General features: G+C 40.7%; 1 long non-coding RNA gene across 1 annotated transcript in view; it reads right to left on the bottom strand.

The window, feature by feature from the left end:
- LOC134480024 (uncharacterized) overlaps nucleotides 1-17,216 on the bottom strand; it is an 86,907-nt gene that overhangs the window by 58,137 nt on the left and 11,554 nt on the right. Inside the window, exon 2 of the long non-coding RNA XR_010054132.1 lies at nucleotides 12,025-12,136. This is a non-coding gene — a long non-coding RNA (uncharacterized LOC134480024). The remainder of the gene's footprint in view (nucleotides 1-12,024; nucleotides 12,137-17,216) is intronic.

The following is a 17,216-nucleotide window of genomic DNA, read 5'->3' as shown; positions in this document are numbered from 1 at the left end:
AATGCTAAGCTAAGGACAAGGCTTCAGGAGTGTTCCCATAACACACACCCATGTCGCAACCTAACCTACAGGTTATTTCTTGATGTGATTTCAAGCACGTGTACATAAGGAGACAGGAGAACCTTCTGACTGCTTATTCAAACTGCTATTATTTCTCAGAAATTTTTAATGGCTGATATTGATGAGTAAGGATAATTTGACTTAAGATGAGATATTTTTGGGCAGGATTTAGAGGGAAAAATTCATTAAAATGCATAGGAATTACTCAGGTTTTTATAATCAAGCCTTGACGAAAAATTGGTCTTGCAAGCAGGAGTTTCTCAGTGGCTATGCCCTGGGAAGGTCTCCAGGAAAGGGCACCTCAGCTTATGCACTGTACAGGGAGATTATTAGCAGGGAGGCAATGTCTGTTCACCATGACATCAGGGACCTTCTTGGACATTCTATTGTGTCCTAGAGAGTTCTTGGCATCCTCTGTGATGTCACCAGTGTTGTAGTAACCCCCAGTGCCCTACGTTTTCTCAGTCCCTGCCTGGCAGATACACAGGAAGACATGTTTTCCCGGCTTCGCAAGAATTTTGGGAGAGTGAACGCCGATTTTGGACAGACTGGAGTGAGGGAATCTCGCCTTTCATCAAAAATAAAAGATGGACAACGAAAGCTGGCCTGGGGAATGCTGAGTAAGTTCTGTGAATTGTATGCTGCGCTTTCTGTCAGAGGGAGAATAGGCTTATGCTGACCTGTCTAGCAATAGGCCAGAACAACTGGAGTATCTGCAAAGGAATTGAATTTCCATGAAGATCACAATTCCTAAAAGTCAAGGATTTCAGAACATTAGTTTGCCCATCCCCAAAGGGAGGATATGGTAAGGCCAATGCTATTATTCTGTGAACTTCTGGCCTTCACTTTTAAGGTGCATATGATACGTTACATTGATATAATAACACGATCAGGAGACACTGAGTGTCCAACTTTATTGAATATAGACAGGGCATCAATCTACTTCACTCTCATTGCTTCATTAAATAAAGTAGATCTCTGTCTTTAGTATCAGGGAGAGAATGATGCTTCTGGCCTTATGTTCTTAGAACTCCTCTGACTTTTTCTAATTGGCAGAGATGGGACATCCTTAGCATTATAAATTAGAGTTTGTGTGTTACAAATATTTTTTTACAGTACTAAAACTATTTGTAGCAGGTAGACCAAGATTCAGCCTGTAACCAATTGGCACTTCTGTGGCATTTGGTGTTTCAGTTAGGGGAATTGATAAGTCCGTTGACCATGACATCCCCCGCAATGCTTTTAAATTCCAAATGGTGTGGCCTAGAGTATCAGTGCAGGACATCTGAGTATCTCCAATCACTCAAATCTTTTGGAGGTTGAATTTATCATCTGACTTCTGAAAGTACAGCGGTGAGGGTCCTGAAAGAAAGTTGTACCCTGTTAAGTTGATAACAATCCCGTAGAAGCCATCTCTGTGGAACATGGAGCATGGGTCAGCAGGCATAGGGAACACCCGGCATCTGACATCTCTTGGTCACTATAGAGTGCTGGGAGAGTTGACTTCCACTGAGGAGGTCTCTTAGGCAACAACAAACTCTTTGTGGTGACACTGTGTTCTACACATGCTCTCCTCCTGTTTGGGGCTTGCCATGGTCTATGCACACTCATCAGTTTCCCCAAAAATGTTCACTTGTGTTCTTCTACCTACAGAAGATGGGAGACTGACATCATCCCCTGGTCCTGTGGTAATCAACAAGGAGGCCAACACGGAGAACACAGAAGAGCAGAGACTGATTAGACAGCTGCAGTCAGCTACTGAGGAGAGAAATGAGCTAAGAGATCTCCTGACTTACGTGACAGAGAGATACAGGAACAACAGGTATGCATTGCTCCAAACTGCCTTGTGTCACTCATGGACCTGCAATGTCACCTCCATCGTATTCTATTAAGGTGTTGGGTCTAGAAAGCTGTGCCTCCCAAAATACTCGTCCTAAACCTCATTTCTGATATAGAGGAGATCAGAACCTGACCCTTGGTCAGGAGTGAGATGGGAAATGGTCTCATCTGCTGCCTCCAGCTGAAAATCTGAACTTGTGGCCTTAGTGAGGATTCAGGGATAACGTTCCTGGAGCATGAGTTCCCAGTGTGCATTTGGAAAGCCCTTGACAGGTGGTAGCTTTGCAAGGTTCTAGGTGCTGTGAGTTTGGGTGTGTGCTAGGAAGGTGACTTAGTGCTGGACTCTTGTTGCAGTAGCCTGAGGTGACAGATCCCAAATTGTTCATCTCAATGTTTGACTAGATGGCCAGAGACACAGGGCTTTTCCTTCTTTTTTGTTTACCTCTGAGCCAATAATGTGGCATGCATTTTTTCTGATTCTGATTGTGTTCTCCTTTTGCATATTTCGCTCCCTTTTTCATTCTCTTACTGTTTACTTTTCTTTTCCTGTGTGTGTGTCCCAGTTTCTGTGTCTCTGTGTGTACACACCTACATGCATATGCGCAATTTTTATGTTTATATTTCCCCCCACACTTGGAATCTAGGGGTCTATGTTTTTTCCTGAGTATATTCATGTATAACAATTTCATGGTGATGTGAGTGCATTTTTTTGGGAGCCCCTCTTTCAACTGCACACTTCTTTGCCAATGTGGTCACATTTGTCTGCATATTGGTGCCATTTGGGCAGATTATAATTTTGTGGCGATTTATGGTCTCAACTCCATAATTGTGTGAATTGTGTGTCTCTACAATATTAATTATTCATGATGTATAATTCCTGTTGCCAAAACAGGAAAATTGAAATCACAGTTTTCTAGGTCTTGGATGTGGGAGAGCTGTGGCCTAGGCCCTTGTTAGCATAACTAGCTTGACTGCAGATCCAGCCCTTCTGAGAGAAGAAAGGGAAACAGGGAACCCTTTATCTCGATGCAGAGCTTATGGGGTCCTGGGACCAGAATTACAAGTTTCTGAAGCTGAAGAAGCTCCCAATATGTAGAACTCAGAAATTGTCCTCCCATGGCTGGGGTACTAGAAGACCCAGCCTGAGTTCATATATTCCTAAACACAGATGTTCATTGGGTTTTACTCTCCTAGGGCCAGCCGCTACATCAGGTCAAATCCATTTTATGAAAAATTGAAGATAAAGGAGAGGGAGGTCATGTCATTACTGCACAACTTAGAGATGAGGAACATCGAGCATTGTGAGAAATTTCAGGAGCTCCAGAAGGAAATTAACTTCTATCGGTGAGCACTGGTCAGAGAGGCCATTAACTCTGCTTTGCCCACAGGTGCCATCCTTTGTTCTGATTGGAGGTCTAGCAGCTCTGGCTCCATGTCTTGTTCTCTTTAAACATCACTGTGTCCTGGGCCTTTTGGACTCAGTTTTTAGGTCCACAGGAGACTGTTACTCATACCCAGAGTGTCTAGGCATCTTCAGAAGGCTCTAGGTAGACCAGTACTTATTCAGCTCACCAAATGGCTAATAGGCTGAACTGGGCCTCTGCGGTCACACCAGGTTTAACAAAACTCAGTGTGTGGACCACATGGATAACATGAACTTCCCTTAATTCTACTGACCTCCTTTGAGGGTATTTGCCCACTATTTATTAATGTTGCCCCCATGCCTTTTGCTTCCATGGATAGATGTATATCCCCTGTTGTTTTGGAGAGAAATGAACGCTTTTTGGTACTTGGGTCACAGAAACAATTTAGTCTTCCCTGTATTGGCTGTTTGATGTTTGTGCAGCAGCCTTGTGTGTATCAAGATGTATTCTATGAAGTTTTCACTGATATCTGGGTCCAGAGCGAGTATGTGGGACTTGGGAGTAGGAATGGGAGGAAGAGGGTGCAGGATCTAACTATGCAGTGTGTGTTTCCAGGAACCTGCCCAGCCGGATCCATATGGACAAGATATGTATGCAGAAGAAGTTGTTCCCATTCAGAAAGGAGAGCAAAGCAGAACAGCTTGATTCTGCACCGCTGCTACAGAAATTTTTGTTTGATTTGAACAAGAAAGATAAAGACGAACAGGAGAAAACCAGCAACCTCCAGACCAAGCAACATCTGGTAGGGACAAGCAGCTGTGTCAGCCTAAAATTATCTGATTCCATTTGCCAATTAGATACATGTTTGCTTTCCATACCAACTTAATAATGTACACTCCAACAATACAACCACCTCATGCAATGGAATGTTCATTCCTCTGTGCACGAGTATTCTGGGAAGACAACCACTTTTCAGGAACTGACTTATGAACAACTATGCTTTGGTGATCTTTTTGAAGCTGCAGTCTGGAAATGGTGACAAATGAATAACCTATCATATTATTGCATGTCCCTGTGATAGAATGGATGCTATGTAGCGCTTTGAACAAGTTTTGTTCCTGTGATAAATGATATTCTGTGGTCATGTGACCTCCAAGTTGGGAAGCACCTTTCAGGGATAAGAACCAAGTGCAAATGGCAAATTATTCTTTGTCATTGGCTTTAATCTTGGTGACAGGTTGATTTCTCCTTTCATCCTGCAACCCAATGAGGTCTCTTCCCATTGCCCTGTTCTTGGTTTGCACTGGTTAAAGTCTGAGGCCCAGATGGGCAGCCCACATTACTGTCATGGTTACTGTAGACTTTGCCTTGCCCACAGACACACCAGCAATGTTATCAGTTAACACATCAATGGTGACCTAAAATAGAGCTGAGTGGGTAGAAGGCAGCAACCTGACAGCTGGCATGCAAGTCCCCAACACATCAGTTTCTGAATAACTGCCTTCCTCTCCCTGGTCTCAGAAATTGCAAAAGAGCTGGAATGGGACACACAGCAGGAAGAGAGCCTCCTGAAGACTAGGTTGCTTTCTCAGGATTCCCCTGCTGACCGCCATCCTGAATAATACCAACCTTTTTTGGATGAATACTCTCCCTCATAGTTTAACTCATTTTTTGCTAAGAAACACTAAATTTATCTTTCACTAAGCCAGTCTGACTGATTGATATCTTATTCTCTTTCTGTTTAGGATAACACCACTTGAGAGACCACTTGGGAACTGCATTGCCATTTTGCCTGCTAGAGGAGAAACAGCAATATAACTGTGCTTCTAAATGTTCACTAAGAAATACTGTTTAGAAATATTTTTGTTATGATCTTAAATGAAGTTTTTGTTTTGTTATTTCATAGTTATATGTTCTTGTTAATATTTTTCACATCTGAAAATACTTTTAGATATTTATATTAATATTCATTTTAATCATTTTTGTTTTAAATTGTATTCCTTATGAATAAAACTTGATTTGTAACTCTTGACTCTTGAGACCATCTTGCTTATTCAAGTGTCCTGTCCCCTCTTGTGCTCTTAGAACTGACAGCTAATGATGGATTCTGCATGGTCCAGAGTTCCTAGGCTAAATAGTAAATTCAAAGCCACCAATGGTTACCTAGAGTGATAGTGTGTTTTGTGTGGATAATGTGTTCTTTTCTTGGATGCACATTTTATGATGTGATCACTGCCATACTTTATCCATGCGGTCATGTTTTCTGCTAATCTTAATAAAGCAGTCTACAACACACGTTCATTATTGATCCTGTGTAGCACCTTTGACTAATATACACTCTTATTTGTAGAGCTGTAGAAAAATTGACATTTCCAAAGGTATATGGAAGTAATCCTAATGGAGAACCATATGCTTCAGTCTTTCTTGCAATACACTGTCAATATACCCCCACAGATAATGACCTCCAAAGTCATGTTGGGAAAATGTTTTGATAAATGCTGTTGTCCTAGACCATACATATGCTGTGTTTTTATTGTTGTGGATTAGGCGTAGAATGATCATTTATGTCAATGGGTCTTTTTCTCTACTGTATGTCTGTGGCCTGTCCTGGGTGAATTTCCCTCATAGTCCAAAAGAAGGAATCACATTCCCTGTTGTAGATGATTGTTGGGAACCATGTGCTTCTTCTGAGAGAGCAGCAGAGGTTCTAACCTGTGAGTCATCACCACAGATCCTGCAGGTTCTAACCTGTGAGGCATCACCACAGATCCTGCAGGTTCTAAACTGTGAGGCATCACCACAGATCCTGCAGGTGGCTTTTGTCTTTCCAGGGCATGTGCTCCCTTAGGTGGACAGGGTACCTCAAATTAAACAGAGAGATCTCAGGAAATGTGTATTCTTACTGAGCTGTGCAGGCTCAATGTGTTAGGCTACCAGGCATCCAAAGAGGGCTCAGGTGGCCCCACTGCTCATTGAGGATTCAGGATGTTCCTCCAGCATCACTTAGTTTCCATATTAGAGCAGATCCTTCACCTAGTATCAATGATGACCATACCTACTATGCACATTTATAAAATACAGAATGGAAACTATCTTCCTGTAGGCCTGCTGCACATAACGAATTCTTTTGATAGATATTACGAAAACTATCTTAATCTAAGCAGTTTAGGACGGAACCTCAAGAGAAACCATAGTGAATGCAGCCTACAGCTGGGAACACATATTCCTTTTGGATAGCAAGCCTGTGCAAACCCAGAACCTAGGTGGGCCAGTTCAAGCTGCCCTTTTTCCGTGGCAAATCTGGGTTCCTGTTGTAAAAGCATTTTTTTCCAGGTGACTGATTTCCAATTTATGGAATTGAACTGACTTACTCAGAGTCTGAGTTACTCAGAAAGTTAAAGTTCAGAAGGAATGATCCAGAATGTCCACAAACAGTTGCTGTGACACCAAGGCTTTTAAGAGCTCAGCATCTAGAGAAGCAATGTATTGTTTGTTTATTCTCAAGCATAGGTCCTGTAGTCATTCATTAGAAACTGACCATGCCACAGAAAGGGTCGTCTGTATCAAAACAGAAGCTAGTGGTAACTAGATATCCACCACACTTTCACATTGCCACTGTATTTGAGGTTCTCAGTTACTATGAAAGGACCTGGAAGAGCTTGCGTCTTGCTATACATATTCCTAATTTATTAGCCTTCAAGACAAGGTGTGCTTTGTCTTGCTAATGCTACCACTGGCATATAATACCTTGCATAATTTCTACTGACATCTGTGACAGGAGACAATAGTTCAAGTTATCCCTTACTTGAATAAACTGTTCTTAGAGTAAATTGTAGTCTGAGGGGCCTTCCATTCTCTCTGACATTGTAAACATTTCCAGTCTTCAGAAAAGTCTGTCACTGTACAGTACAAATCTTAAGATGTCCACACTGTCAGCTAGGTGTCTTCATCCAGCTTGCCCTGTAATTTTGTGTAACATTAATAATGTTCCAGCCTAAGGATTTAATTCAATGTTACAGTACTTGCCAAACATGCTGAAAACCCTGGTTTCCACCCTAGTCCTATGTGCTATGCAAAAAGAAAATAGGGAACCCCAATTGCATTGAAGTTTAGCCTCCAGCAAAAGAAGAGCCTTCATAGGACCGACCTTTTAAGTAACTCTAAGCCCCAGCTTCACCACAGCTTCCTCCATTGATTTAATAATTAGTGTATTTTCATTAATGCTCACCATATTTGTGGTGTGCAAAAATTATGCACCATGTCAGTAAAGTATGGGCATGTGTGTGTGTGTGTATGTGTGTGTGTGTGTGTGTGTGTGTGTGTGTGTGTGTGTGTATGTGGGTGTCTGTGATTGTTCATGTCTATGTTTGAGCCTGTTCTTCCATGAACTCACTATAAAATTTTATAAAATGAATTAGAAGGCTACAGTGAAAACTGTCAAGGTGCATGCAGACTTGGGTTACTACTCTCCAATGGTACCTTGCAGATAACACTGAAATTGTTGCCTACATTAATACAGCCTAAATCCAGGCTATGCATGATTCTCAGTGAGATTTTGACATCGGCTCCACTACAGAGAGTGGCAAAACTTCATTTATTACATGCTCTTGTTACCAAGGTGAGGGAATACTTCACCCCATAGAAAGTCTGGTAGGTTGTGATGGCAGCAAATGAACTCGCTTTTCCCTGTCCTGCCTGACTCTGCCAGCAGAGTGGGCTTTCCTGCAGGAAAAACTTTCACATGCTTCTTTAAAAGCACCTGTTCCTCACATCTAGATAAACTTGAAAATAGGCTTCTCCAAGTCAGTCTGAGTGCTCCTACTCCCAGCTCAGAGCTGTAACACCATAGGATCCTCCAGCCACACTGAAGGGTAGGTCCCATGGAGGAGTAGAACAAAGTGTCTCTTCTGAGAAGTGACTTAAAACAGAAGGTTGAGAAGTGATACTCAACCCCCAAGTGCTTCTTCCTGGAGAAAGCAACCAGATCTCATTGTTAAACAGTGTAGGCTCCCACATGACCCAAGTCTTTGCCTGGGGAAATTTTCTGGAGCTTAGTTGCCCAGTCAGAATGGGGTTGCATTCTTGATCCATGTTCACTCCTACAACAAAAGTTCCTCCCCTAGAAGCCCATGAGTTGACCCAGGTCCTTCTAGGACCAACAGACAAGAGAGAACAGAGTGCATCCAAGGGGAGAGAAGAGGGCAGAATGATTATAACCTGGAGAAATCCCCCAAATTGGCCACCTAACAAATATAGGGTTTGTGCATATTGTGGATTTCGGGATCTTAAGGACAGACTTTTCTGTAACACCTGCTAGGTGAAGCTGAAGTCTACTGTAGGTGGGATTATCCCAGCAGGGAGGGGATCTGAGTATCCAGGCCTGGCCAGCTTCTTCATTCTCCTGGAAGTAATTGTTGGTCAGCTCTAAATCTGAAGTGGGAGTTGGTTTTTGTCAACTCAAACAGGTGATATTTCAATTTTCATCCACTATGTGAGAGACACGCAGTTACCCACGGGGGATTTGAACTTACTTCTATAAAAGTGACTGTGGGCCGAAAGAGGGAAACCATTCCTGCCTTTAGCATTCTGCCTTTATCAGAGACTACAGGGACTAGCTTCCTGGACAAACGTCCAAGCAGACAGACGTAACAGAGAAAATTGAGGTAAGAAAAGTAATGGGGACCGTGATTTCACATTGTGCTTTTAGCCAGAAATCTCTGATGTCGATAATGCAAGCAGCCTTGAGCCTGCTAAAACTTGTCACTACTTCACGGTGTCTCTGCACTTAGGACTGCCTCAGGTCCTCCTTATATGAAGGCCTTTCTTTTAAAAATAAATTGTATAAAGCAATGTTTATCAACTTGTGAGGCACAACCTCTCACACAGATTGCATATCAGATACCTTGATAACAGATACCTTGCATATTATGACTTATAAGGACAGCAAAATTAATTATGAAGTAGTAATGGAAAATATTTTATGGCTGGGGTCACCACAGCATGAAGAGCTGTATTACAGAGTTGCAGCACTAGGAGTGTTGAGACCCACTGCCATAGAAGCTGACACATGGGAACAGACTGCTCAGATGAGGAGAGGCACATGGCAAGGGATACTGTGTCCCACCCTAGGACCCAGAGGCAGAATCTATCCCAGAAGTCTGTGTGCTCATTTGTCTTCAGTTCTCCCAGGTTCAAGAATAGCATTGATCATCTCAGGAGAGTCAGCTTGCACAGCCCACATCAGGCCCAATGCTTCCCTTCACAGAGAAGGATGTGGGTCTAACTGACAGCCAGTGAGACTGAGGGATCTGATGATCATTGGCTCTGAGCTGTGGTCTTTAATATCTAACCAGACACTCTGTGACCAAACCCATATCTCCTAGGGATTTAATTGCTAGCCAACTTGTATATAAGTATGAGTCTATGGTCCTACGTACTGTGTATGAGAGGATAGATTTAATTTGTATCAATGTGGTTGTAGGACATTCACTCTGCTAGGCCTGTTGCCCCACCAAATGGAGATCCTAGAGGTGTGAGGTGGGAATGGATATGTGTGAGGTGGGGAGCACTGTTATATAGGGAATGCTGAACAGAAATGTGATGATAGGCTTCATTAGGGGATTTTGGAGAGAGGAACAACATTGGAAATGTAAATAAATAAAATAAACAATTAAAAAGAGATAGCCAAAAATCAAATAAAACGTAAAAAGGTAAAGAAAAATTACACCAATAAAAAAAAAGAAAAGAAAAGAAAAGAAAACCCTGTAGGGGACTGACCTAATTCTGCTTGTATTTTAATGCTGATTGGTAGAATGTAAGACTGGTTAAACCCCCCAAAAAAGTGATTCTGCTCCCAGTTAATTGTGATTATAAAGAAGCACAGCAGAGAGATTGTGGAGGTGAGTTTTTGAGGGCTTTGCTAGAGAGGATCACTAGGAGGGAAGAAGGAAGAAGTAGCTGCCAAAGAAGAAGGACTAATGGATGCGATGGTGAGGAAGGAGGAAGCAGGACAGCAGCCATGAGTTAAGACAGAGGAAAGCCTGATCCTGAGGGCTGTCCAGGTGGAACAAAGAGCAGCCAAGATGCTGCATAGTAAGTAAGAGTTCAGAGTCATTGTTTGGAAATGAGACCTATTTCCATGCAGGACAGGCAGTTGCCCAGCTACTGTGCTGATTAAGGGATATTATAAATAATTTAAATACTATGTATAACCAGTAAGCCAGCTCTATAGAGGATCCTAATAGGAATACTTTATTTGCAGGGAAGGATAAAATACCAGAGGACACAGGAAATAAATTTATACCACTAGGACAGTCAATCAAAAGTAGTCAACAAAAATCTCATAAATTAACTAACTGACAACAGTTAACACAGATGTTTAAATAATATTTTCATGTCACTAAACTCAAGTAAACAATCATATATTTAGCCTGAAACAGGATTACCATCATGAGAGATATACAGGTTATACTAGAGAAACAGAACTAAGAAACATGTCCCTCTAGCAAATCTATGCAGTTTCTCTATCTAGCTGACAGAATAGATTTCAAACTCATCCTGTCCAGAGATGTAAGAAAATTCACTTCATACTTTGACATTACTAAAACATACTACAATCCTAAATATATGCATATTAACACAGGCTTCCCAAATTTAAAAATATAAGTTATCAGATAGCTATGAAACTACAGATTCATTCTAATAGTGTTTGTGATTTCTTTTGCTTCTCCATTCTGACCAGTTAACATATCATATGCAAATAAACAAAACAGGAGGAGCAGAATTAAGTGACATCATCAGGCAAATGGAACTAACAAACTACAGTGTACTATACATATATTTTCTATCAGCCTGTGGACATTTCTCCAAAATTGACCAGAGAGTAGGAAAAAAACAAGCCTCAGAAAATATAAGAGCGTTGAAATAATGTCGTGCGTTCTATCTGAGCCCAAAGGAATCAAACTGGTATCACACAATTAAAAGTACAGAAAATACAGACACTCATGGAAAGTAAGTAACATAAACAATATACTACTGAAAGGGTAAGGGGAGAAATAAATAAGGAAAAATGAAAAATTCCTAGAAATGAGTGACATTGAAAATACAACCACCATCCACAGATCTTTATGATACAACAAAAGTTTATGAATTATGTTTCAATCAGCAAAGCCAGAGGAGTGAACCCATCTAATCTCTTTCTCTTCTGTCAGAAGGAAAGAATGTGGAGTTTGGGCTATTGCGATTATGCCTTGAATTGGCTCGCTATCCTTCCCAACTTCACTTTGCAATGATAACATATGTGATTTGGCATTACACATTGGATGTGTGTAATTGGCCATTTGATTTCATAGGGGGAATAATTAAGGGACTGCCTGCAGTTTTATGAAGTTCTTTGAATAAACTGTGTAGACGGTAAAGACTATAGGGATTTTGCAAAGTGAGCTAAGTGCATTTTTCATTATGATATGTTTAAGATCCTATGGACAATTGGGAATAGAATGTGGTCTTTTGAATGATAATGGTCTCCATAAACTCATATGTATGAATGTTTGTTGCTGGTTAGAGGAAATGTTCAGGAAGAAGTAGAAGATATAGTTTTGTTTTGTTTTGTTTTGTTTTGTTTTTTGTAGGATTGTTCTGGGATTGGCCTTTGAGGTTTCCAAATTCAATACCATTTACACTTAAGTCTCATTTTCTCAGTGTCCAACTTGCAGATAAGATGTAAGATCTCAGCTAGTTCTCTAGAAACACGGTGACCTACCTGCTGCCATGTACCCCTGCATACTGATCACAGACTCATGATCCTTGAAACTGTAAGCCCCAATAAACTCTTTCTTCGAAAAGTTCCCTTGCTCATGGTATCTCTTCGCAGCCTATAAAACAAACAAAGATTGGAAGGAACACATAAGTGAAAAAATTTCTTAATAAAATCCTGGCAAATAAAATTCAGACATATACCAAACATATCAGGTACCATGATCAAGCTGGCTTGACTCCAGAGAGCAAGAATGTTTCAACAAATACAGATGAATAAACAATACACCACATGAAACCAAGAACAGGAAACACATGATCATTGCACTAGAGGCAGACAATTTCTTTGGCAAAACTTCACAGTGATACATGAAATAGTCCTGGAGAATCTGGGATATGGAGAAGATATACCTTAACAATATAATGGCAATATACAAGGCCAACAGCATCCTAACTGGAGAATATCTTAATGCATTTCACTAAAATAAGTAATAAGTCACAGGTGTTCAATCTTTTCATCTAATCCAAGTAGTATGTGAAGTCTTCTCCAAAACAGAAAATAGAAAGATGGAAAGGCATGTCCATATGAAGGAAAGCAGTCAGAGTATTCTCATTTGCAGGTGATATGATCTATATGTAAAGAACACTACGGTTCCACTAGAAAGCTCCTACAGCTCATGGACCCACTAACTGAAATCACATTAAAATCAATAAAATTCCTGTATAGCAACAATAAATATCAACAAACATACCAAAAAAACAAAAACATTCAGAATAGCTTTAAAAATCTTGTAATAAATCTAAGAAAGTGAAGACGTGTTACAATGAAAACATTACAAAAATTAAGAAAAAAATTGAAGAAACCAGAAAATGAAAAGACCTTTCATTTTCATGCATCAGTATGATTAATATTGTTATATCAAATCCTACCAGAATCATCTACAAGTTTAAAACCATCCCATCCTACTTATGATGCAGACTATCAGGGAATGAAAAAAAAATCTCAAACAATGAAAGCACAAATGAGCAGGGTAGTCAGATACTGCTAAATAGTAAAACAGTACATCACTGCAGGATGCATCACCTTTAATAATTTCAAGTTCATTTTGGGGAATAGTAAAAAAGAAACCCAGCCTGTTGATGTCATGAGAACAGACACAAAGTCTATAGGAATTATATAAAAGACCCAGTTATTGGTGTATGTTCTCATCAGCCTCTGGTTTTTGAAAAAGAGGCCAAACTAACGAACAAAACAAAACAAAAAACCCACCACCACCACCACCTCCACACACGAGATGCAGTTTTCAATCTGTTTCTTGCAACCCCTTCTCAGGGCAATCACTCATGAGACATACTTTATACAGGATAATTACATTACAATTCCAAAGAGTAGTAATCTTACATTTATGACTTAGCAATGACATGATTTTGTAATTGGGGGTGGGTTACCACAATGTGAAAAACTGGATTCCTTGAGATGTTTTTGGTCATGGTAGATTTTGCAGTAATAGATATGTGACGGATATATAAACTGGAACCGGCACTAGTGGACTTTTTTTTGCGGGGAATCTCTTGTTTTTTGGAGGAGGGTGTAAGACTTTGGAGTGGGAAAACTTTTGAAATATGTAAGCAGATCATAACAGTCCATTTTAGTTTGCCACATGGGAGACATTAGTATTGTGAGTATTGTGCAAAATAGAGCTTCTCTGAAAGACTTCAAAGATTGCAGGAATTCTATTGGTGACTGGCATAGAAGTAATTAACATTATTTTTTTTATTAACTTGAGTATTTCTTATATACATTTCGAGTGTTATGCCCTTTCTCGGTATCCCAGCAAACATCCCCCCCCTCCCCTTCCTTATGGGTGTTCCCCTCCCAACCCTCCCCCCATTGCCGCCCTCCCCCCACCGTTCTAGTTCACTGGGGGTTCAGTCTTAGCAGGACCCAGGGCTTCTCCTTCCACTGGTGCTCTTACTAGGATATTCATTGCTACCTATGAGGTCAGAGTCCAGGGTGAGTCCATGTATAGTCTTTAGATAGTGGCTTAGTGCCTGGAAGCTCTTGTTGCTTAGCATTGTTGTACATATGGGGTCTCGAGCCCCTTCAAGATCTTCGAGTTCTTTCTCTGATTCCTTCAACGGGGGTCCTATTCTCAGTTCCGTGGTTTGCTACTGGCATTCGCCTCTGTATTTGCTGTATTCTGGCTGTGTCTCTCAGCAGCGATCTACATCCGGCTCCTGTTGGTCTGCCCTTCTTTGCTTCATCCATCTTGTCTAATTGGGTGGCTGTATATGTATGGGCCACATGTGGGGCAGGCTCTGAATGGGTGTTCCTTCAGTCTCTGTTTTAATCTTTGCCTCTCTCTTCCCTGCCAAGGGTATTCTTGTTCCCATTTTAAAGAAGGAGTGAAGATTTCACATTTTGATCATCCGTCTTGAGTTTCGTTTGTTCTAGGGATCTAGGGTAATTCAAGCATTTGGGCTAATAGCCACTTATCAATGAGTGCATACCATGTATGTCTTTCTGTGATTGGGTTAGCTCACTCAGGATGATATTTTCCAGTTCCAACCATTTGCCTACGAATTTCATAAAGTCGTTGTTTTTGATAGCTGAGTAACATTCCATTGTGTAGATGTACCACATTTTCTGTATCCATTCCTCTTTTGAAGGGCATCTGGGTTCTTTCCAGCTTCTGGCTGTTATAAATAAGGCTGCAATGAACATAGTGGAGCATGTGTCTTTTTTATATGTTGGGGCATCTTTTGGGTATTTTGGCAAACAATCTATCTCTTTTCTGCCTGTATACTAAGAAGATAAATGAAGCTATATAAAATAGTAATTGACCAATTATTTTTAGCAAACATCAAGAGGTAGATAGTGAGTGACCTTCCTCAAATTGTATGAATGTGTGTTTGTATTTTCAATTGTTAATGTAGCAAAGACTTCAGTTATTCCCTCCACATTCAGGGCCTGAAAGCATAGGAAACTGTAAGATATCACAGGATTTGGAAAATATCCCAATTATTGCAAGGTCACCAAAACTTGTTGTCACCCCTCACTCATAGGGATACAACTTTAGAGAACATGACACCCTCATTCTCAAAAGAAGGATGGGTGGCTGCTCATTTGTCAGCAGTGGGTTAGAGATGTTTATTGTCATTTAGTGGGTTGGATGCAAGTTTTTACTGGTCATGGAATGTGAGGAAACAGTAAAGGAGAATAGAATCAGGGACATCTTACTTACTTTCTCTTTCTCTCCTCAACCCTTTCTCTCTCCTATCTAGGGTTTTGGGAAGCAGGAGAAAGGGGCTAACATGACAAAAAGCATAGATTATTCAATCTTTTTTTATACTAGAAAGCAACACCAAGTGTCAAATATTTTAGGATGACATGGAATTTGAATGATGATAGAATTTCATATTATATTTGAATAAATGGTTAAACTCTTGTTTAAGATATAAGTATATGCATCTTATTCACAATACGGTGTAGAATTCTAATTGTATAAAATTACTACTGTACACTGCCATTGATAATTAAGGAATGCAAATAGTACTATCCAACCATAAATAATCAGTGTTCTAGTGATGTTAGGTACTTGATAGGTTAGGTACAGAAATAAGCTTTATTTAGCTTCTTGTATATGTATTCAAATTAAACAGTAAATCCTTTGAAAAAATTCCACATTTGTGCACTGAGATAGACTTTACATAAAAAGATGGTTCTCTACTTCTTTAGAGATCTGAAGAATCTGCCATTTCAGATGTCCTAGTGGTCAAAGGCTTTTCACAGTGGGAGAGACCTCAAGTCCGGGCAGTGTCCTCATGCTATTCTGAAGAAAATGATGGGCACTAAAGAACCCTAACTGGAGTTCCCTTCAAATGTGGCAAAGTGGCCATGGGGTGAAATACTACCCACTTACCTCCACTGCTGCCAGAAAGCTGTCCAGACTGTGGAGAAGGGGATCATGGGGAAGTCTATTGTCCCAGGCTTTGGAGAGAAAGTGAGGATAGTCCTTCAAATGACCTACTTCAAAGGATTGTTGTCAGCACCCCTGGCCCATTCAGTTGACACTGGATGCCACAATGACACAAGAATATTTGCTGACTGTCTGTCACGGTAGCCAACAATTTCTGTCATTTCTTTAGAATTGGAAGCTATTTGCTCTGAATTTCCTGTTTCTTCAGGCAACATTTCTCCTTCTCAGGTCTCAAATGGAGTTGAAGACTAGATAGTTTACTGTTAAATTTTCTTGTCATGAGACACAGAAAAGAAAACGAGTTCACCATCACACAGGAATGTGACAACTAGGAACCTGGACAGGACCAGGGGGGACATGGGAGGTCCAGAATGAGGGGCTCGACAGACAACCCACTGCAGCATCAAAATGCGGCCACAACCGCTCGGGCACCATAAATCCTGAGCCCCGACGGGGATGACAACAGAGTGTGCATGGCCTGACTGGTGCCCCGGACTTTTCAAAGCTTGTATCACCCCTGAGCACTTAGAAGAGCTTGAGCAGAGAGGGAGATGCCCAGAAGCTGCTGCTGTAGTAGGAGGCAGTTTCAGCTGTTGGATGTGGAGATAGAGGCAGAGGTGGGATGGGAGAAGGAGTTTCCCTGGTTGGACCAGAACAGACACTGTTCTTACCATGCCAGAACCCCACCCAAATACACCCCACCCCCACAAATACCCAGTCTACTGCCAATCCTCTCCATGCTAAGCATTCAATTCTTTATCCCCAATGTGCACATTTTAATTTTTTTAAACTTCTCATTTGTTCTCTGTGAATTTTGCATCATGCAGCTCAACTCCGTTGATATCCAGCACCCCCTCATATCTGCAGTCCACCCTTGCATCCTTCTCCATATCAGAGAAAAAATAATCTACTTGTGGAAGATGAAAAAAGAAAAGGATAAAAAATGCCAATATGTCCACAAAAGAGGTGTAAAATTAAAAAGATGAAGGACATAGACCGTTAAATTGTTTACAATGAAAAAAAAGTACTTTTCAATTCAGGGCAGTTTTTATGGTTAATACATGAAAGTTATGATAGACAGAGGATAAAAAAGTTTAAGAACTGAGAGAAAGTGATTCAGGTACAAAATTTTACACTAATATAATTTAGTTAATGAAGTACCTTCTCCAATTTTGCGAAATAGAAATGGACTGAATATTGGGACTGTCATTCTTCTGTG

Source organism: Rattus norvegicus, chromosome 8 (assembly GCF_036323735.1).
Source record: "Rattus norvegicus strain BN/NHsdMcwi chromosome 8, GRCr8, whole genome shotgun sequence".
Classification (NCBI taxonomy): domain Eukaryota; kingdom Metazoa; phylum Chordata; class Mammalia; order Rodentia; family Muridae; genus Rattus; species Rattus norvegicus.
The sequence above is the reverse complement of the archived record's forward strand: the minus strand, read 5'-3'. Positions and strand labels throughout refer to the sequence as shown.